The sequence below is a fragment of the Tupaia chinensis genome, unplaced genomic scaffold (assembly GCF_000334495.1).
Source record: "Tupaia chinensis unplaced genomic scaffold, TupChi_1.0 Scaffold147123_1, whole genome shotgun sequence".
In the NCBI taxonomy this organism is placed as follows: domain Eukaryota; kingdom Metazoa; phylum Chordata; class Mammalia; order Scandentia; family Tupaiidae; genus Tupaia; species Tupaia belangeri.
Genome location: NW_006206975.1, coordinates 2,134,864 through 2,158,784, shown reverse-complemented (window position 1 = coordinate 2,158,784; position 23,921 = coordinate 2,134,864). Strand labels below are relative to the sequence as shown.

General features: G+C 39.2%; 1 pseudogene; it reads right to left on the bottom strand.

Moving 5' to 3' along the window:
- Positions 1-7,526: 7,526 nt before the first annotated feature.
- Positions 7,527-23,921, bottom strand: part of LOC102489926 (40S ribosomal protein S8 pseudogene) — a 72,320-nt pseudogene continuing 55,925 nt past the window's right edge.

Sequence of the window (23,921 nt, the reverse complement as noted above, 5' to 3'; positions counted from 1 at the left end):
GAGAGAGAGAGAGAAAAGAAAGAGAGAGGGAAGGTGAGAAAGCAGTCACCAGATCAGGGACTTGAACCATGGTTGGCCATATGGAAATGTCTGGTGCCTTAACCACCACACCACCCACTGGTCCCTAGAAAAACATAGGATTCTAAATCTGCAAATATCTTGGATATAATAATAATATTTTCTATATGGAAGGAAAATAAAAGATAAAATGTAGGAAGAGAGAATTTCAAGTAGAGAATAATCAATCTCTTCAAACACCATGGCCATGTCAAATAAGAATGGAAGTCTTCTTAGACTTAACTACTTGGAGGTCACTGGAATCTTGGTAAGAGCTATTTGGGATCAAATACAGATTGAAATTTGTTAAAAAGTAACTTAGAAGAGAAGTACTACAGACTGTGAATGCATAAAATCTCAAGCAACTTAACTGTGGAGGAAAGACAAGAGAAGCCCTGCTGAAGTGGCACAAGCATGAGGGCATAGCTACACGGTTGCTGAGGTGACACGGGTTCTCAGTTAGGTGCAGTGGCACACCCAGGAGGCTGAGGAAAGAGGGTCACAACATGGTGAGACTCTGTCAAGAAAATCTTTCTCTCTCTCTGGAATAAAGAAACAGAAAGATAGAAGGAAAAGGAGGGAAGAAGGGAAGGAAGGAAAAAGAAAAGATGGAGAGAAAGCGATGAGTAGTGGGGAGTCAAGTGTCTGGGGAAGAACATCTTATATTGGCTATGGAAAAGAAACCAGGACAGAAAAGAGGCAGAAGACAGAAGAGGGCAGATGCCACGCACCTGACTGAATGTTTCGGACTAATAAGCCTGAGGCAGGAAAGGAGCCGCATTGACTAGGAGGGACCAGTACTTCTTGTTGACTGAGGGAGTAGGCAAGTATTCAGAAGGGTTCATACCAAATGGATTCTTTTTTCTCTTTGAAGTAGGGAAATAAGAGGTGTGGTTGCCTTCTGAGGTTCGTAGTGGAAATGGTGAAGGATTTAAGGGGAGAGTTGTGGTTAAAGAAGGAATTGACCAGATTTCACAATTTCTGTTTTTTTGTTTGTTTTTGTTTTTTAAGGTTTTGACCTTAGGGTGCGTGCTCTCACCAGAAAGACACAGAGAGACAGAGAGAAGGAAAGTGAGAAATCACTGTCCTCCATGGGGAATAGCCACATTACAATCTCTTCTCCTCCATTATCTTCGCAGGATTTGGAGCACACACACTTACATGCCCAGCATGATTTTCAAGCCTCCAGGTCTGAGACTTGAACCATTGTAGGCCATATGGGAGTCCAGTACCTTAACCACTATGCCAGCTACTGGCCCCACAATTTGTATTCTCATATGTCCCGTACCCTGCTGTTAGAGAGATGAGAGGACTTCAAAAAGTTCATGGGAAATGGAATTAAAGAATGAGTCTATTTTGGTGCCAATAAAACAAAACAAAAATCTTGAAATCCATGCACAGCTTTTGTACATTATGCATTTTCCGTGAACTTTTTGAAAACTCCTTATATTTTTAAATATAAATCTATTGTAAGACTTCTTTTACTCACAGTGTCCCACGAGAGAAAATCCGACTCCATAGCATGTTCTGTAGAGCTCCCCTGTAATCTAACTCCCACCTCATTTCCAGCCTCATCGACACCACCTTCCTGCCCATTCTCCTACTCCAGGTCCCAGCATCCCTATCTGAACGTGACAATGCCACAATTCTCTGTGTAGAACTCTCTTAACCTTGCTTCTCTACCTGAAAAGAACTGTCTCTACTCTTCAAGATCCAGTTTAAGAGTTTCCACTTACTCTTGGATATATCTTCTCCCTGTGGAGCTCATCTTTTATTTATTCATGCTTTTATTTGTTTTCACTATGCCACTTTTAGGTATTTCTGTATAGTGTCTCAAAGCATTTGTCTTGGGGCATATGCTTTCATTCAATTAATTAATTAACTAGTCAATGAGCACGTATTCTGCAAAATAGAATCTACAACTTCAAGAAGCTCTTGGGGAAACAACCAGCCAGAATTCAGCATGCCATCAAGGAAGCCTGAGCAGGCTGCTCAAGGACTGAAGTGGAGAGAGGAGTGCATGAAGATGAGGACGAAGGGGCTACATAGACTAGGCATGCCCACGCTTACGCTTCTCTTCTTACAAAGAGCTCCACAGTAAGCGCCATGAAGAGTGTCCCCGTGACGTACCTCATAAACTAACACGTCATACTACCTGTTCTCTAAAGGCAAGCTTGCTTCTAATTGAAGAAGTCATCATCCAGATAACTTAAGTTTTATCCCTTCTTAAAATATCTGTTCATGGCCCTTGGGGAGACAGGGGGGTCCCTTTTAATGCCATTCGGAAAGTCAACTCATTACTGCTGTCATCACAACCATCTGCTTTTTGCCTGAGTCTCTGGTTTCCCTGAATCTCTGATTCAGCTTCTCCTCTATCACTAAGGCCCTGCCAAGGACAAATTCCTCTTTTGTGCTCAACACCATAGATTCGGCTTATTTCTTCCTTCGATTCTTTTGTCTATACTAATAATTTCTTGTTAAATTGCCTAAAAAGAAATGGCTATGATCACTTGTAAAACTTTTTTTCAACAGAAAAGAAGGGAGTGGATAAACGAAACAAAACAAAACAAAGAGCAAAAAGGCTTTGCCTTCTTCTTTCTAGGTAGTCCTAGCACATCCCTGTTTGGTGTTCAATGTAGCATGGCCTCTGCATTATATATTTGGGTTACTAAACGGGAGAGTCACTATTATCAGCTTAATTCAAAATCATGGTTTTCCTGTGAACCATTCTAATCTCAGCTTTACCAGCAGATGGGCTTACACCTAAAATAAAACTAGCTTCATGCTTACTTGCTGTCTATTTAAATCCATTTTTATAAGATGATGAAAGGCTAAGGCTAGAAAATTTTCACATTTTCTGATTACTTGTTGCAGAAACATACAGCTGTAAAATAAGGATGCAACTGCAAAAGCTACAGACCCAGCTCATGGCTATGAATATCTTGCCAGCGCCTGGCAGCATTTGAGTCGGGAATGGTGGTCCCAGACACCTTGTACCTGTCTTGGCACCCTCTTCATAATAGGCAAGATATCATTTTTTTTCTTCAAGCAGGGGTCACTTTCTCCAGCAGTAAAACCCTCTTTTTTTTTTTTTTTTTTTTTTGCTCATTCATGTTTCTCAGGTTGTTTATATATTTTGCTTTTCTCCAAGCACTAATTTTCAACAACAAGAAACTGTTCTTACATTAAAATTCCCTCTTTAGTGGGGCTGGCAAGTGGTGTGGTAGTTAAGGGTACTGGACTCCCAGACGGCCTACTGCAATTCGAGTCCTGGACCTGGCGGCTTGCTTTCTCACTTTCTTTCTCTCTCTCTCTCTAACTCTGTTTCTCTCAAATTAAAATAAATAAGTGAATAAATAAAGCTAAATAAAATAATTCTTAGAAAAAATATTTTAAAAGAATTTATTAAAAAAAATTCCCTCTTTAGCAAATAGAAAGACAATGAAAATATTTATATTTCTTGGAGTAAGGAGAGGCGAGAACCCAAAACTCATGATAGAGTAACAGAAGACTGCCATTGAGGAAGGTAGATTCAGTCAACGCCAGAGCTGTTATTTTCTCTCTGATATGTATGGATCTGTGATTTTCTAGGTGAACCAAACCTCTCAGGCCAGCAGAAAAGAGAATGAAAGCTGCCACCTACTCAGTTCTTACCTCCGGGCAGCCTTTGGCCTTTTTTTCTAAATAAATGCTTATCAATTATTTTAACAATACTATTTGAAGAGGGCCCAAATGATTATCCAGAGAACCAAATGTCTGGGCTCCCTTACTTGGTAGCAACAGCTCAGGACTCATCATTTCCTAAAACTAGCTTGTGTTGCTTTTTCTCTAATGCTCTTCCTTGTCATTGCCAGCACTTAGGCTCATCAGTCACTTCTCTAGTGACAGGTATCCTCCCAGCGTCCTCAAGTTTTCCCTCTTTTCACTTGGCATTCTACTTCTGAGAAAGATTTCATCGCAAACCCTCTCTCCCAAAGTATGTTAAACAAAACCAAGCCATGTACCTTTTTGGGGTTCCCCATATGACCTCTTCATTTACAGAAGGCCCCCATTTTCTTTGGGCAAAAGATTGTAAACATATGGAATTCGTTACTAAAAGAGTCGGTTTGGGCTGTTTCCGATCCCTAAGCCAGTTCCCTAACCATGACAAAACATTCCCCACAATCTCATCGTGACTCATTTTTATTTTTAAATAACCTCTGGTGTGGAACTTTGTCAAGGCTTTTTGAAAGGTTAAAGAAATTATGTCCGCATGCTTATTGACCTCCTCAGAGAATTCTAGTAGATTAAGCACATTGTCTCCTAACAAAAATCATTGGCTATGTTTGCTGGATATCCCATGACTGCCCTGTAATTTATGAACATGAGATTATTTAAATTTTAATGCATGTTCACCATTGCATTCAGCCCTATGAAAGAATAAAAAGAAGTATAGAGGCATAACTTTGGAATTACACAGCTAAAAATCAAGTCAGAGAGGCTCAGAGGAGTGACAAAATCATTAGTAAACAAGAAGCTATAACTGTAGCGATGGCTAAAATTACAAAAGGAGTTCAGAAACTAATGAAACAAGTGTGTTCAGAGGAAGATGGAAAAATCACAGAGGAGAGTCTTTGAATTGAGTTTCAAAAGCAGAGTAGGCTTTTATAGAAAAAGAGAGAAGGGAAGCCTCCAGAAGGCTTTCAAGCATTCCAGAAATGAAAAGAGGGGAATTAGCATCTGTAAAGACTTAGAGGTAGAATCTTCTAGTTGGAGTGGAGGAAACAAGTGAAGGAGATGATATGTTGAAAGAAACTAAAGTTAAGGAAAGCCTGGAACAACCAGCCAGAAAAATTAGAACTTGATATAACAGATTCCAAATAGTTATGAATTTTTTTATCATATTTAAGACTCTAATATTTTAAAGAAAAGAAGACATTCTTTTCTTTTAAAGAATCCTAGGTCCTCTCCTCTTTAATAAGGGCAATGGAAACAATTTACTGAAGTGCCATCAAGTCAAGCCAAAATTGATGAGTTTTAACATTTTAAGAAATACATATAACGGAGAAGGGAAAAGTATAGAGAAGGATAGCATGAGAACAAATAGACATGTCATTAGTGGGCCACAGAAATGGTTTATTACCTGTTGATGATAACATGTAATGTATTATCAACTGGACTGCTCTGAGCAGTATTTCATGTTAGGTAAATTCTCTTTATGAGCCAAATGATGTACGATGATTGAATGTTTAAAAAAATAATGGGAATAAAAAAATAATAATCTGATACACACACACGCATATGCATCAGAATAGGATGAGCATGAATGAAGGTCAAAATAAAAGAACTCCAGAAAAGAATTAATCATGCAAGGAATGGTAATAATGGAAGTGAAAATCTAAAGGAATCATTCCCGACTATAAGACTATCATTGTGTTGACAGGGCCATGATCCCTCTGAAGGATCTAAGGAAAAATTCTTCCTTGCCTTTTTTGGTTTCTAGTGGTTACCAGAAATCCTCGTTATCATTTGGCTTGTAGTAGCATCACTCCAGTCTCTGCCTCCTTCATTACGTGGGCTTCTTCTCCCTGTGTCTATGTCTCTGTAGGTCCTCTCCTCTTTACTAAGGACAATACCTTATTTCCAAATAAACTCACTTTCTGGGGTTCCAATGAACATGAGTTTCAGGGGAGTTCTATTTAACCAAGTGCACAGGGTAAAATCCAGAAAGCACATGGAGGCATTCACCTTATAAGAACTCAAGAAGAAGAAGCTCTATCTCCAGGATACTACGAAAAATGAAAGACAATTCAGGACCAGTGTGTGTGAAAGAAGGAAGAGAGTCTGGTCATCCATAAAGCAGAAGAGTGAACTTCTGGTGAGAGGGGCCTAGGGTTCCAGGGAGGCAGAAATGCTTCCTAAGTGGAAAGGGGGTCTGGAGCCACAGTGGAGAGCAAAAGAGAGAAGGACAAAGATTCAGGGAGTACCGGGGATCAGAGGGGACTGGAGATGATGAGTGACCAATGGATCAATCAGGTCATCACGGCATTCTTACTTTCTCCAGCATGGTCTTTCATTTTTTTAATTTTAGTAGACTTTTATTTTTTAGGGCAGTTTCAGGTTCACAGAAAAACTGAGCACAAAGTGCTCAATTAAAAACGTTTTTAAGTGGTCATTACACATTTGTTGAAACCTGTAGAATTTATAAAACAGATAAGGTCCTGTGTAATTATTGTCCTTATCAAAACAGAAGACCTACAGAGACAGACACAGGGAGAAGAAGCCCACATAATGAAGGAGGCAGAGATGGGAGTGATGCTACCATAAGCCAAGGGATAACAAGGATTTCTAGTAACCACGAGAAACCAAAAAAGGCAAGGAAGTATTTTTCCTTAGATCCTTTAGAAGGATCATGGCCCTCTCAACAGAGTGATAGCACAGTCTTGGGTACCCTCTCCCCTGACACACACACCCACCATTCACAAAGCAGTATATTTGTTACAATCTGTCAACATAGATTGACAAATGTTTACCACTCACAATCCATAGTTTGTATTAGGGTTGACTCTGTTTTACGAATTCTATAGGTTTCAACAAATGTATAATGGCCCCTTAAAAATGTTTTTAATCTGCCAGTTTTTCAGTTGTGAAAGTTAGTTTTCTAGGTCTACAATTTCTGTGACTTTTTCTTGAGCATATCCTAGGTCTGGGGATCACATTGGTTTGGGAGAACGCCGGATTGCATGTTTTGGCCAGTAGGCCCACAGAATTATATGTGAGTTCCTTCTTGACAAAATGCCAGTTAGTGAAAATGACCTTCTCTAGGCAAATATACTTGTACGGAAAAACAGAAACAAAACTAATGCACATGGATTTTTGTTGTTGGTCTCAAATGAAGTTTCAGCATTTACTAGGGTGCCCTGGTTCATCATATGTATCACTGTAGACATTCAAAGTATCATATTTGGAGTAACACATTTGATTATTTTTAAGTGAAAAATATAAATTTAGTCCAAGAACCTAATATTACTGTGTAACCATACACACACACACACACACACACACACACACATATATTTCTGAAGAAAACATTAAGTGAGCACATAAAAAATAAAATGGGATTCCAGCCACCACACACACACACACACACACACATATTTCTGAAGAAAACATTAAGTGGGCACATAAAAAATAAAATGGGATTCCAGCCAGGTGGCTTGGTGGTTAGGGCAGCTGGATTCCTCATGGCCAACTGCATGATTCAAATCCTGGACCCAGCGACTTGAAAAACATGCCAAGCGGGATGTGTAAGCATGTTCAAAATCCCAAGAGGAGAGTGGAGGAGAAGGGATTGCAGCATGGCCATAATCCCAGGGGCTGTTTCTCATTTCTCTTTCTCTCTCTCTCTCTCTCTCTCTCTCTCTCTCTCTCTCAAGCACATAAACCCCATAGCAATTTTTTGGTTTTGTAACAATAAACACCTTTATTATAGAGCGAAGATAGGAAGGTTTATTTGCCTTTCCGGGCTTTGATTTTCCTCAGGAAGAACTCCAGCTCCTTGCCCTCTAGCACATAGCTATGCACGGGCCTGGTCTGGATGCAATGCCCACAAGCAGCTTTTCCTGCTGGAACTGCTCCTCCAGGAGACTGCTGATTTTGGCATTCTTTTTCCTTTTGTTGTATTTCTGAATTTTCTTTGATTGCTTTTTGTTTAAAATCTCTTCCTCCTCAGGAGTCAACTTGGCCCCCTTCTTGTGGCCCAGGGGCAGTGTATAGTGGGACTCTTACCACTGTCGGTATGGTGTGCTGTCAATGAGCACAATGCAGTTCTTCACCAGGGTTTTGGTGCAGACTAGTTCATTATTGGATTCATTGTAGACAACATCGATGATCCTTGTTTTGCGTGTACAACACTCTGAGCCCCAAGAAAAGTTCCCCACGTCCAACCTCAGGGAGTGGTATTTCTTGTTACCTCCCGGCACTCAGACTGCGTGTGTGCGGCGGGGGCCGATCTTTGCGTTGGCAACGGGGCACCCACGTCCAACCTCAGGGAGTGGTATTTCTTACCTCCCGGCACTCAAACTGCGTGCGTGCGGCGGGGGCCGATCTTTGCATTGGCAACGGGGCGTCCCAACCCATGCTGGGCACGTGTGCATGCGTGCCCAAGATCCTGAAAGGAGAATGGAGAGAGAATTGCGGCATGGCCACGTGCTCTGGGGGGGTGATTTCTCACTTTCTGTCTCTCTGTCTTTCTGGTGAGTACACATGCCCTATAGCAAAAACCTCTCCAAAAGCAAAAAGAAGAAGAAGAAAGCAATTGCCTTTCAACATGGGGCCATGGGAAGAAAGTGCCTTTGGAGCTAGAAAACCTGAGTTAGAATCTAGACTTCTCTTAGCAACTTCATGATTTGGGACAAAACATTTAAACTCTTTGAGATTCTGCTTTCTCATTTTAAAGATAAAATGATTCTTAGCTGACATGTCTATAGTGAAGACTAAGTAGACTAATACATGACATACATTTTTTAGTAAGAGTCAATAAAATATAGCAAGAATGATAGTAACAATGCTGTGACTCCTCAGGACAAAGGCACATGCATTCCTGTTCAGATGTTTCTCAAATGTAGGTATTTCATGTACTTGATGTCAAAAGAACCTTGGCAATATCCCAGTCAAGGAGACAGTTATAACCACTTGGTATCTGTTTTGCTATATAGGTGCAAAGTAAATCAAGCCTCAAGGTTATCGTTTATTAGACTGATATTTCACTTAAGTTATTTGCATTTATGGCATCATATAGGATTAAATTTAAATCATGTTTCCAAATTATTGCTTAAAATATCTTCACAAAGTTAATAGTCTGATGTGGCATTGCTAGGTACTAGTAATTTTTTAAAGCATGCACTTTGAAATGAGTTGTTATTCCTGAGCCACTCTGTACTTGCTCTGTCCCAGAGGTGGGAGTACCTGTACATTTTGTACCCAGTGAGCCTCACCCCCCTCAGTCCTGGCCCTGTGTGGAACAGAGGGAACAAAAGCAGAATTGAGCAAAGGCAAGTCCGGACTGCCGTGTACCATATGGATCTCAAGGACAGCTTCAGCCAATGCCACAAGGAGTTCTGGAGCTAAAAATAACTCTTCGGCATAGTCTCCTGGCGACTAGGACAGCCAAGTCAGAACCTGACATTCCTAGATTGGTCACTGGATTTGCACTGGGTGAGGCAGCTTCCTGCAGATGAGCCAATCACAAGGACTAGGATTATCTGTGACAGCCCTTACCAGCTGCTGGACTTCATGTCCTTCATTGAAGTCAAATCTGAGTAGGACATCGCAGTATCCTCTGCACTAACATTTTATCTTTGTCTTATTTGCTACTTAGAATCTTAGTTCCTAGGGGGCAAGGATTTTTGGTCTTTGTTGTTCACTACTATATGCCCAGATCTGATAGCTCCTGACACATAATGGCTACATGATAAATATTGAGGACTATCCCAAATCTTTACATTTACTGGCTCAGAAAGGGAAAAGAACTTATTTCCTCTAGCTGTTGGCCAAGTTCTAAACTCAGAACCTTTTCTAGTTGTTGAGAGTCTTTTCTGACTCTCAAATGGGCCATACTTAACCTTTTGAAACTTGCGTTTTTTATTGAAAAACAAAAATACTTCATATTTTTCCTGAACTTTGTACTATAAAAACATACTTAAATTTTATCCACTATGAAATATTACTTAATTAGTCATTACATTTATTAAAAAATTATCTCTCCTCTTTCAAAAGTTCTAACAACCTAAGAGACTGGGAGAAAGGAGGCAAATCCCTCTCTCCAGTTTCCCACTAAAATCCCTGATCTTGTCCAGTCCCTCCACTTTGGGAATGAGTTGCTGGGACAGAGAAGTAAAGTGCCTGCCTAAGAATACTTCTTGTTGAGCAAAGACCAAACCAGAACCAAGGTCTTTCACCCCTGTTCCTATATAATAGCCAGGTTTGGTTTGGCACTTCCAATCAACCCCAGTAAACCATTGCCATTTTCCACAACTATTTTCACAATGTTCTAGGAAATTCAGATAGCTGTTATTGCTATTTCAAGGCCGCCCATGATAGCGGGAACATCAGATCTCCTGGCAATATTATGTGAATTTACTAGAACATCCAGCTCACCTTAGTTTTCCCTGTAATACTTTGGAATATGAACTAGCTGGTACAGGTAGACTCTGCCACAGGTTCAACTATAGGGACACAAGTGTAAATCCACACAAAGTGACTGGGTCACTGTGGGATCCACTCTGCCATCACTATCTGTCAAATAGCTGTCCCAGAACCCAAATTTAAGTTACTCTGAAAGCTGTCAGAGTTAAATTTCAAAAAACTTCATGGATTGTGCGCTTTATTGCATATATTTTTATAAGCATGAGAAAGGGGTTTAAGTCTAGAGTTTAACTGCCTATGTCATACTATGTCACATGTACACACTAAGAACAAATGGAAATCCACTCATGGTTCAAGTAGAAATCTAGATTTCTTGTGCTAAATTAACAGAAGACAGTTTGGCTTTTAAAGACACCACACACACACACACACACACACACACACACACACACACTTCTATTACCTTTGACCTCCCAAGGGCTGAAATTAAACTTTCCTGATTGATCTAGGGGTTTATCCAAATAGTTATTTTTGACATTAGCAGGCTTTGTTAAAAATATTTCTTTCCTATTAATTCAATTGATCCTATACTCAAAGGAAAACTATAAACAAAAAATATATATACCACTAATGTTGAGGTAAATTCTAAAGATAAATATGTATGTGTACAGTTGGGGAAGGGCATCTTAATAAATGTGTCTTAGAGATAATTAATATTGTACTTGCTATTCAGTTTTTAAAAACTTGCCAGTTCCAGACCAGCGGGTGACATAGTGCTTAAGGTGGCTGGATTCCCACATGGCTGACTGCAATTAGAGTCCCGGACCTGGTGACTTGCAAATCACCCTGGGGTGTGTGTGTGTGTGTACATGCCCAAAACCCTGAGAGGAGAATGGAGACGAAGAAATTGCAGCATGGTCACCCCCCTCAATCCCCCACCCTCATGGAGTGAGTTCTCACTTTCTCTCTCTGTTTCTTTCTCACCTTTCTGGCAAATACATGCAACCTATGGGAAAAAAAAAAAAAAGGACTAGCAGTTAGTGTAATGGCTATGTCACTGGACTCCCATGTAGTCGACTGCAGTTTGTGTCCTGGACCCGGTGGCTTAAAACTCATGCTGGGCATGTGTGCATGCATGCCCAAGATCCCAAGAGGAGAATGGAGGAGAAGGGATTGTTGCATGGCCATCCCCCTTAGGGGATGATTTCTCGCTTTCCATCTCTCTGTGTCTCTCTGGCTGGCTGGCAAGCACATGCACCCTATAGCAAAAACCTCTACAAAAACAAAAACAAACAAACAAAAAAAAACTTTACGAATTCCAATGTTTATTCTGATTTATTGGGAGTGAACTTTGTGCTTAGAAATTAGAACACATGCTTTTAACTCATCTGAGTTTGTGATTCTGCTATGGCATTTACTAACTCTTACCTTGACAAATTACTTTTTTTATACAGATCTTGAGAAATCACCTGTCATTCCATGGAAAACTAATTAAGAAACTTGCCCTAGGCACCACCACTATGGCAATAAAAATAAATAACCTTTTTACACATCAATTTCTCTTGTATAGGCCTGGTGAAACATCTGAATCATGGAATATTGGAAGGGTTAAATTAAATTAAATAATTTATATAAATCACTCAACTGCTCTTATCATTATCACCATATGTTTTTCATAATTACTCCTAAGCTGTTTCTCCTGCTTTTAATTTATCTTTTAAAAAAGTAGTTACCCTCAAAATAACATGTATAATAGTGCCAACAGTAACTAGCAAGATTCCAGTAAAAATGCAGACCGTTCATATACTTTTCTTTTATAAATAAAATACTTCATCCCACTAATTTATTCAATGGGTATTTTTTATTGTGTAAGGCAATATATGTTTATATCCTAACCCAGTTTACCTCTTCCCCCATTTTCAGCTTGCTTTATTTTTTTTAAAGGATACCATGTATCCAAAGGAACAGTGTAATAATGATTTGGCTAATGTTATATAAGACTGCCACAAGTGTAGCCTTAAAATTCTCCTTCAGGATAAAGTGCACGCTGTGTGTGGCCATCCCCCTCAGGGGCTGATTTCTCACTTTCCCTATCTCTGTCTCTGTCTGTTTCTCTGGGAAGTGAATGTGCCCTATGGCAAAAACCTAAAAAGAAAAGAACCCTCAGCAACCAATCTCTATTGTGCAAAAAGCCAATTAGTTCTGTGATTTCAGGCGAGTCATTTTATCCCCATGGCTATCAGTTTCCATAATCACAAAAAAGAAAAGAGCTTTCAATTAGTCTTATGGTTTTTAAATCATTTTGGTGAACTGGACCTGTGAGTGAATCTAGTGATATCATTGGCTCCTTTCCAGAACATGAATGTACACATATAAACTGATAAGTGATGTTCAATTGTAAAAGCTACTTGGCCTACCTTGAAGCCCATATATGAACCTTGGAGATCCATGGGCCACAAATAAAGAGCCCTTGACTATTAAAGCTCTCTGTTTTACTGTTTTGAAATTCTAAACCACACTTCCAACATACTGTCGTCTACTCAACAATAACAATCAAAGATACTTCCTAGATAATATATCTTTCCACACCTTCAAAATTACAACTCATCCCTTACCACTTTCTTTAATGGCAGTCATCATCTCAAATATGCTGAGAGTAATACAATACATAAAGACATTTGCAATCAAAATTCTTACACCGATCTTGAGAAAGCACCTGTAGTTTCATAGAAAACTAATAAAGAAACTTGCCCTAGGCACCGCAGCTTCCAAAATGATCACTCTGGCAATAAAAACAATAAGTAAAATAAAATTATGCTATTACAGATGATCCTGGTTTCATGGACTGATCAAACTGATCACAGAAATCAGAATAATGCAACCTCTTACACACCACACATATTTTTTTCCTACACATGTACATCCCACACACACATACAGACATGATTGACACGTGAGCTCAAACCAAAGCCCTGGTGTAAGGCAATGTCATAGGCAGACTTCTAAGGTGATCCCTTATGCTTTATAATGATATCACTCCCATGACTATGCTACATTATATGACCAAAGAGATTTTGCAAATGTAATAAAATTCCCAAATCAATGGACCTTCAGAGAGAGAGAATCCAGATAGGCCTGACCTTATCACATGAGTTCTTTAAATCTGGGTCTAGAAAACACAGAAAGTTAGAAAGTTGAAACACAAGAAGGATTCACCATGCCATGCCATTGCTGGCTTGAAGATGGAGAGGATCACATCAAGGAATGTGGTGATCTCTGAAGACTGACAGCAGCCCCTAGCTAACAGTGAGCAAGCAAGAAATCAATAAATGGCACTTCAGTCGTACAACCTCAAGCAACTAAATTCTGTCAAAGAAGAGAATGGGTAGTAGAGCTATCCTGGAGTCCTCAGATCAGCACTCCGTTAGGACACTATCTTGATTTCAGCCTTGAGATACCCTGAACCAAGAATCCAGTCATGCCGTGGATGCCTTCAGGCTTGCAGAGCTATGAGCTCATGAATGGGTATTGTTTCAAGCTGCTCAACTTGTTATTTGTTACCCAGCAACAGAAAACTAATTCAGGGGAGAAAGAGAAAGATGTTTGTAATTTGATTCTTACTGGTCAAACACATGGAAAGGAAAACTATTTCTTTCTCTCTCTAAAAGCAATTTTTACATGCCCCGGCGGCTCTGACCTGCCTAAGCAGTCAGTAGAGCTGTTTTATACTTTTAACAAATGTTTGTTGAACTTTAGGTTATATTTTAGAAATTGTGAATATAGGAAAATGTGAAATGATTAAGATTTGATTTTTTTTAGCATTTTAAAGCATCTGGACTATTAAAGAACTACAAATAAAGCATTTCAAGTTTAACATTAGAGCACCATAATGTACATCTACCTACATTTTCATATACATATATAATTTATTTTATAACAATGTTTATAACTTATTGGTAGTGCACATTTGATAACTTTTATTTGTTAACCTGTAGCAGCTCACAAGTAAAATAATTATAACTTTAAAAAGTTTTTCTCTACTATATCAGTTTAACAATGCACTGAACTTTATATTGAATCTCAAGGTTGTTTGCGATATGTTCATTTATTCATATGTTTATTGAACATCTACATGCTCTTAGGCCTTCCATATATAAAGATTAAACAGAAAAATAGATGTGACTTAAGGAGCTTACAGGTTAATGTAGAAACCAACATACAACAAACAATTATATAGTATTACATATATGCATGTGTATATTCATATGTGTAATTAGACAGTAAGCCCTTTCATATATACGTATGGATCTCTTTTTTCCCACATGAGGTCAAATTCATGTACTCTTTCCAATAGTGCCATTTCATCATGAATGCTCGCTAAACAATTACTACAGTTTAGAGTAACTAGAGAGATTCAATGCCTAACCTCAGTCCAAGGTCTCCTACTAGGCTCTTCAGATCAGTAATATCAACAGCTATTTCAAAAACAAACAAACAAACAAAAACAGCCATTTCCAGCCATTTGTGACCTGTGTTCTAACCAATAGCTGACTTCCCCATTGTCTCTGTGCTGACTGGTCATTGAAAAAACATTTGTACCACATGTTGGAAACTAAGATTATCTGCCAAACACCGATGAGAAGCTCTTGGGGTTCGGGGATATAAATCTGTGTCCCAACTGCTAAAGACCTTTCTCAGCCAAATCTAGAAACCAGGCCCCAGACCAACAACATTCTGAAGCCCCAACAAGGACTGGGCTATTGGAGACCTAGACAGACAGTTGAAGAGCTCTACCAGCTAGGGCTCCCAACCGCTTGACTTAAAAGATATTCCTGTCTACTAAATGTTTGAAGAAGCAATATTTTGTTGTTTAAGCTAAGAGAGTTGAAATTATTACATTTACCCCCAGCAATCCCATAACAAGGAAAAGCACTTGCACTTGGCCTGGAGTTGGAGAAATGTGTGAAAAGGGGAGGGCCTTGACTACTCAGGGAGAAGGGATAGGGGTCAAAGGAAGAGGCCTATAGTTTATATCTATCATATGCAGAGGTCAAGAGGGAGGCCAGAGATTCAAAAAAATAAATAAATAGAAAGCAAGAAAGGAAGAGAGAGAGAAAGAAAGAAAGAAAGAAAAATGATAAAGGAAGGAAGGAAGAAAAGAAAAAGAAAATAATTTCGGTTTGTGACACAGAGAAGAGAGCAACTTATGGGACATGCCAAAACTCATTTCTCAATATTATCAATTTACTGAGTAATCAAAAGGCCAATTTTTTAATTTATCAGAAAAAGAGTAAGAATATTTTTTCACTATTTGGTTTATATTTTCAGTTGAAGCAATTGGAAATTCAAAGCAAATCCTCATTTCACAAATTATAAATCCGAAGTACCTCAAATATAGAAACTCTAGTCACTGATAATTGAATGAAATGACTTCGCTGAAATTAAACTAACTGAAGCTAAAGGAAAGCTGTGCTTACAAGTGATTTTTAAATCATTTTACCTTCTTATTTCCAATATTTCTCCCAACTGTACCATGCTGGCATTGATCATTCTCTATGGCAATCCATAGCTGAACCTCATTTCAATAGAGTGCTCCTAATGAGACAGACCCTGCCCCTACTAGGAAAGCTGACACACCTGTTATCAGTTCCCAGCTTCCCTTGCAACTAGGTTAGAGCAACATATGTTGATATAAACTTTATAAAATGCTATAAACATTATTTCCTACAACTCTCTACATCTTTCTTACTGAAGAGTTTAGAATGTTCTTTCTCTAGATCTTTGCACAACCAGCTCCCTGTTCCTGTTCAGAGCCTAGAGATGCTTTCCCTGAAAACTCCCACCCCAACACCACCAGCAATGAAATGTTGCCTCTGTCCTCACTTTGCACATATTGTTAAGTGAATTAATTAGCATCATAATTGATAAATTGGATTTCAATTCCTTAAAATGCTGCCATGAAAACAGTGAGAAAACCAGTCAACTAAAATACAGCAGAAACCATCAGAAGCCGTTTTAAAATCCGATCCAATATCAACACATCATCAATTATTTTTTTAAATATCACACATTTGGAGAAATTAGTATTTTGAGTATCTTTAAGTTTATTGGTTTTCTGTTCAAATTCGTTTCCAGTGAATCAATATGTTTTTTCATAGAAAGATTTTTGTTATAAGTTACATGTGCTTACCAGAGAGATGAAGAGGGTTGGCCATGCTGTAATCCCTTCTCCTTCATTGCCCTCCTGGGACTTGAGGCACACACACACACACACACACACACACACACACACATGCACTCAGCATGATTTTCATTCATCCGATCTGAGATTCAAACTGCCATTGGCCACGTGGGAGTCCAGAACCTTAACCACTACACTACCCACTGGCCCCATGATTCAATTTTTTAAAAATTTGTAAGAGGGCATATCCTCTCACCAGAGAGGGAGAGAGAAAGTGGGAAAGCCTTTCTCATGAGGGAGTGGTCACACCACAATCCCTTCTCCTTTCTCTCTCCTTTCAGGATTGTGGATACTCATGTACATGTTCCAACTTATTTTTCAAGCCAGCAGATCTAGGTCTCAAACCAGGTAGTTAGCCTTGTGATATCCAGCTGCTGTGATCAACATATCACCCAATGATCCAGTGAATCAATTTTTTGGTGACTTTGACCTAGAACCGAAGGAGGGCAAGAGATGATGGGCAGGGCCATGTGCAAGGACCGGGTCATGGCCTTTCTCAGCCATGCTAAGGGTTATGATCTTGATCCTAAAAGTGCCTGGGAATTCCTGAAGGAAACTGACTTGGTCTGATTCTGGATAAATTAAGAGTAGCTCCATGTGTGGGGAAGAGAAGGGAAATCTTGAGGAAGATTCTAAATTTTCTCTTTTTCTTTGATCACATAAAGGTCTAGTTTCCCAACTGCAATCATTGCAGTGATTTTGGAGAGGAGAAGGAAGGAGAAAAGTAAAACAAAAAAACTCTCATTTTTCCTGGGTTTTGTGTACAAAAGAAGTGACACTGGACCAGCAGATGGCAGAGCAGTTGTGTCACTGTGCTCCCACATAGCCGACCACGGTTCGAGTCCAGGACCCAGTGGCTTGAAAAATCACACCTGACCCATGTGCCTGTGTGCCCAAGATCCCTGGCAGAGAATGGGGGAAAAGAGATTGGACTGTAGTGTACTCATCCCCCCAGGAGGTGATTTCTCACTTTCCCTCTCACTGTCTCTCTCCCCCCACTCCCCCAGCACATGTGCCCTTAGGCAAAAACCTCAGGAAAAAAGGAGGAGGGGGGGAGGGAGGGGAGGGGGAGAAGAAGAAGAGACACTTGCTAGGTAGAAATTTGTCATTTTTATACTTGTTTCTATATACTCTTGCTCTACCTCCAGTAATAAAATTAACAGTAACAAAAGCAAAAGTTAGGAAGATAGTTTCTTGCATGATTCTTCTAGTATGTATTCAGCTACTGCAATAGTCCCTTCTATTAATTGGCCTTAATCAGATGGCCACTCAGTAATTAGCTGCCCGTGGCTAAATTCTGGTTAACCACTTTTTTTGGGGTTTTTTTTTTTTTTTGAGAGATTTTCACTGTAGGGCGCTTGCGCTCGCCAGACAGACAGAGAGAGACATAGAGACAGAAAGCAAGAAATCACCCCCCAGGGGGATGGTCACACTGCAATCCCTTCTCCTCCATTCTCCTCTCGGGATCTTGGGCACGCACGCACACGCGCCTGGCGTGAGTTTTAAGCCACCGGGTCCGGGACACGAACCGCGGTCGACTACGTGGGAGTCCAGTGACATAGCCATTACGCTAACTGCTGGTTCCCTATCTCAGTGTTTTTTTCCAAGTGTGGCTCTTTGGCCCACCAGCAGCACTTTCACCAGGAATGCTCATTAAAAATGCAAATTCCTAAAACCGCAGGTCAGCTCTACTGAGTCTGCATCTCTGTGGTTGAGCTTAAAGGTCTGCATTTTCATGAGCTACCTTTGTGATTTTTAAGCACATGAAAGTTAGGGAATCATTATCCCCCACTATCTGGGACTGTGGTTCCCTGACAAATAGTGAGTTGAAATCACCTGCATTGAGAATATGACCCTGATGGCTCCTGAAGAATTTGAGTGGGTCTGCCCTGTGGCCCCGGGATAGTCTTTGAAGTGGTCAGGTGAATCTCAGAGAAATCACTGGATTTACCTTGTGCAATTATCACCCCTCATGCAAGGGGTCCCAAAGACATGAGGCACTTCTCACAGAGGTCCTGTTCTCATGGGACACAATGATTAATTAATCCTTTAATTATTCATCCCTACAGGGAGGTTTGATGTGAACCCACAAAATGTCTGCCCAAATTTCAATGAAATAGTTCAATGTATGTGAAAAACATTAATGGTAGCAATAGAGATGCTGAAGTTAAGTCCTAGCATCTACAGTTCACCAAGATCCTGGCAAAGTTCCTCCTTTTTCACAGAAAGCCTGAAAATCTATTTTTAAATTCCTGAAGGGGGCCAGCCCCATAGTAGATAAGCACTGCTTCTGGAGAACTGGATCCCACAATGGCTGACCACAGTTTTAATCCCAGTTCTACCAGCTTGAAAAACATGCTGGACACAAGTGCATGCATGCCCAAAAGTCTGAGAGGATAAATGGATGGAAGAAAAAAGAATTTAAGCGTGACATGGCCCATGGGGAGTGGGGGGTGCTTTCTCTCTCTCTCTAGCAAGTGCATGTGCCCTCTGGCAGCAGTAAAAATAATAATAATTAAAATTCTTGAAGGCTTGGGACCAGCAAGTGACATAGTGATTAAAGTGCTGTGCTTCTACATGGTCAACCATGGTTCAAGTCCTGGACCTGGAGGCCTGAAACTCATGTGGGCACGTGTGCACGCAGGCCCAAAATTCCGAGAGCAGAATGGAGGAGAAGGGATTACAACATGGTCACTCCTCCTGAAAGGTGATTTCTCACTTTCTCTTTCTCTTTCTTTGTCTTCAGCGAGTACATGCACCCTATAGCAAAACAATCTCTCTTAAAAAAAAAAAAATTATTGAAGACTTTATCTAAATGTAGTCTTCACTTAACAAAATAAAAATTAAAGGGTTCTTTTCAGGTTTTTGTTGTTCTCGTTGTTGTTTTTTTGGATTTGCTTTTTTTTTTTCGGAATGGTAACAGAATTCAGTTACAATTAGTATATTGGATTAACACAGTTTTTCCAATGTGTTAAAATCCTGGTTAAACTACTGGCATTTTCAATGTAGAAGCAGTTATCTCCCCAGCATTAAAATGGAATTTTAGGCAAATTACTATTGACTGACATGAAAAAATAAATTAAATTCCAAGTGGTGAATGAGAACCAAAGTTGAGAGAGACTGTAAACTATGAAGAGATTGTATCAGCTAAAATGATTAATTCTCACAGAGACTAATAAATAAAGATAACAATATGTTGTATTATGCTGAGCATGTCTGGTACTTCAAAACTCAGTAATCAAAGTACAATCTGAAATTTGAGTCAGCCATCCTAACTAGAGAAGTCACCTCAGAGGTGACTCCAAACTGCTTTTTCATGAAATCAGCTGCATGAGAGGTAATCACCAGGCCTTCAGCTCGGGACAATGCAGCAACCGCAGGTGGTGAAAGGGGGATTATCAGCTTTCAGGCTGCTAAAGAGTCAGGTGGCACCAACTTTGTAAAGTGGGTCAATATTTGGACAATTGATTTTCTCTCTATTCTCGCAGTCTTCAAATGTTAAAGGGCCAGAGAAAAGGGCAGAGAATGTATTGAAAGTTAAAAACAACAAAAAGAACAAGAGTTTGGTTATGAGTAACTTTTCTTAAGTTTGTTGTCACCCTGACAACATTAAGAAACCAAATTTTAGTTATTAAAAATCAGAATTTTAGAATTGGGTAGGCAAATGAACATTCACTTAGGCTGATTTGCTTTCCTTCTAGACATAGAAAAAATCATCAACTGACATGAAAATATCACTTTAACAAATATAGTATTTATTTCTTAAATATGAGTTTGTAATGTAAGAGTATTTTTAGGATTTCTTTGATTGAGATTCCATCTCTATATAAAAAATTCAGCTGGACTTTTTCCCCTGAAAATATTCTATAAGCTTTAAATTATGACTTTTTTTTTTTTTTTTGAGAAAAGGAAGGTATTGCTTAATCAGGAAAGACATAGAAGTGAAAATAATTTCTAAAACTCCTAAACTACATAAAATATTCATGAGGCATTAATTCATCAAATACATCTTAAATGTCTATATAGCTGTCTTTAGACCCATTGCCTGGCCTCAAGAAACTAATAACCCATGAAGGAAAATGAGAAAACATTGAAGGTAGTAATGGAGATGCTAAAGTCCTAGCAACTAGAATTCACCAAGATCCTGGAGAAGTTTCACTTTTTTCACAGAAAGCCTGAAGTACATTTTAAAATTCCTAAAGTGGGTCAGCCCCGTAGCACTTTAAGTTTTAATAAAATATAATGTTAGTATAGGTACATAAATACCGTGAAGAGAATTGGATGTAAAACATCTTGAAAGAAGAAAAAAACAGGATAATCCAGAATATTCCATGGCCTCATTTCTAAAGAATAGTATGAATAAACCATTTTCACTGTGTTTATTAAAGTCAAGGTGACAAAATAGATACTTTATATGAAATGGTGAAAAGTAGGAGAAATAAAAGCTGGAGGATTTTTTTTTGATTTCAGGATTATATATATTACAATTTGCCTTGTTATAATATATTTTTGGCTTTATGATAAAAATAACTCAGGGATATGGATTTGAGCTAATTTGCATAACTGTCATGAGAAAAAAAGCATTAAATTCATTACTGAAATAAGTATTTTCATTTAATATCAGAATCTCAAAACAACTTTAGATCTTGGCCTTGTTTCAAAAAAGTTTAAACACTAAGCTAGCTAAATAACCTTTTTGAAAGGTTTAAACACAATTTATATAGAAAATGCTTTCCCTCTAATCTCAGTCTTACATAAGTGGAAGAGGTGGAGGGAAGGTAGACAATTTCTTTAGCAGCTGCATGGCTATATCCATCAACCACCTTAAACCAGAATGTCTATTATTGAACCCATTATAAAGAATGGGGGGGGAACCAGCAGTTAGCGTAATGGCTGTCTCTGGACTCCCACATAGTCGATCGCGGTTCGCGTCCCAGACCCGGTGGCTTAAAACTCACGCCGGGCACGTGTGCATGCTCGCCCAAGATCCCGAGAGGAGAATGGAGAAGGGATTGCAGCGTGGCCATCCCCCCTGGGGAGTGATTTCTTGCTTTCTGTCTCTATGTCTCTCTCTGTCTGTCTGCCTGGGGAGCACACACGCCCTATAGTGAAAACCTCTCCAAATAAAAAGAAAGAATTGGGCAAATACACAAAGTTACCCATTACTTCACAGACTATAATTTCTAGATTGGATTACTAAATGGAAAATAGATTACAGTAGAAATAATATGCAGACAGTATAGCACTGACTGTGGATCAGCAGGGATTATGCTGCCTTTGGATACGCAGCGCTAAGACGTTCTGTCCTTCAGGATCTCACAGTCTTGTGGGAGAAAAAGATAGGTAAATAGATAACGCTAGATGCTACAATACGTAAAGCACAGAGGGCTCTTTTTTCTTCAATCTATATTGGCTGAACAAGATAAATTTCCTTGGAGAATACAGAAAAAAAACAAAATGCAACCATAATTAGAAACAGAGCCCAAACCCTGTAAGCAAGAAGCAGAATAGAACAGACATTCTATTGCCCACTCTGAGTTGGTGCAAATCTGACAGGTGTGTATTTGCATACAAGTAACCACTTTACGTAGGCACAGGTCAGCACCTGCACGCAAAAACACAGGTGGTTGGGTAGCATTTTTGAAAATTTAGCTACTAAATTACCGTCTCCTGTTCCTACCTTCCAAATACCCCATTGGTTAATCTGACCTTTTTTTTTTTTTTTTTTTTTTTTTCCTTTTAAAAAAAAACAAGGAATTAAAAACAATCTGTAAGCAAGAAGCAGAATAGAACAGACATTCTATTGCCCACTCTGAGTTGGTGCAAATCTGACAGGTGTGTATTTGCATACAAGTAACCACTTTACGTAGGCACAGGTCAGCACCTGCACGCAAAAACACAGGTGGTTGGGTAGCATTTTTGAAAATTTAGCTACTAAATTACCGTCTCCTGTTCCTACCTTCCAAATACCCCATTGGTTAATCTGACCTTTTTTTTTTTTTTTTTTGTATCCTGCTTAAAAAGAATCAGGAATTTAAAACCATTGAAGCAACTATGAAATCCAAATAAAGTTAATTCCCTACTTCAGTGATTCTCCAACTCTGATCATAAGTTTCTTAAAATGCAAATTCTTGGGACTATTCCACACCTATTGAATTAAATTTATTGACAGTAGAGTCTGGGGAACCTGCATTTTTGTTTGTTTGTTTTGTTTTCAGGCACTCTAGGGGATTCTGATGTAGGTAGTTTATAAGCCTTACTTTGACCTGCCTTGAGTTACACAAACTTATACATGCTAAACAGCTAAATCTAGGGTGTTTTTTTTTTTTTCTTTTGAGAGGTTTTCGCTATAGGGCGCGTGCGCTCGCCAGATAGACAGAGAGAGACAGAAAGACAGAAAGACAGAAAGCGAGAAATCACCCCCAGGGGGGATGGTCACGCCACAATCCCTTCTCCTCCATTCTCCTCTCAGGATCTTGGGCACGCACGCACACATGCCCAGCGTGAGTTTTAATCCACCAGGTCCGGGATGCGAACCGCGGTAGACTACGTGGGAGTCCAGCAATATAGCCATTACACTAACTGCTGGTTCCCAAAATTAGGGTGTGTTTTTAAAGCCTATTAATTTTTTCCATGAGTAAGAGAGAGAGGTGCACAGAGAGAGTGAGCACACCCAACAGAACCTAGATGCTAAAATCCACCCTCAGATAGCAACTAGTCCTGGATCATGGGCAAGTCTTTGCCCTGTGTCCCCAGGAAGGTCTCTGGACTTGAACAAAGAACTTGCCCATGTAGACTGCCTCAGAGAGCACTGCATTTTGCTGCTGCACCACGACCTGGCTCCAACATCAGATATGCTGACCTTAGAATGAGATGATAGATGTGTCAGCCATGTTTATTAAAATTCAAATGATCATAGTTTCAAATTATGTCATTAATATGGCTGTTTATTGTCATGCAAATTCTCAAATGGGGAATTACATAAATAGTACTGTTTTCCCTTTCATTCTCCTCTCACCATGCCATGCTCCCGAAAGAGAAGCACTTAATCGCTGCGTGCAGATTCTCCTGTACCTGTTTTTATACGATGATATATCTATACGTCAAATACAACGAAGTTTCACTTTGTTTTAATTTCACAGAAACAGCAACTTCTTCTTCCACTGAATTCATAGATTTTCTAATTTAGAACTTATGAACACATTTTTTTCTTTCTATGTGTTCTACAGTAGCCTAATATGGATGTCATAAATTGCTTACTTATTCTGAACAGAGGTACACTTAGGTTATCGCTCCCTTCCTTTAACGTGACAAAAAAATGTTTCAGTCAAACATCTTTATGTATGCCTCTTTGTGCAAATGTACAGGAATTTCAGCCCCCTAGATGTAGAATTTCTGATTCAAAAGCTACATATGCTTTCAGTACTAATTGTCTTCAGACACTGCCTTTTTTTTGAGAGTTTTTTTTTCTTTTTTTTTCTTTTTTTTTTTTTTTTTT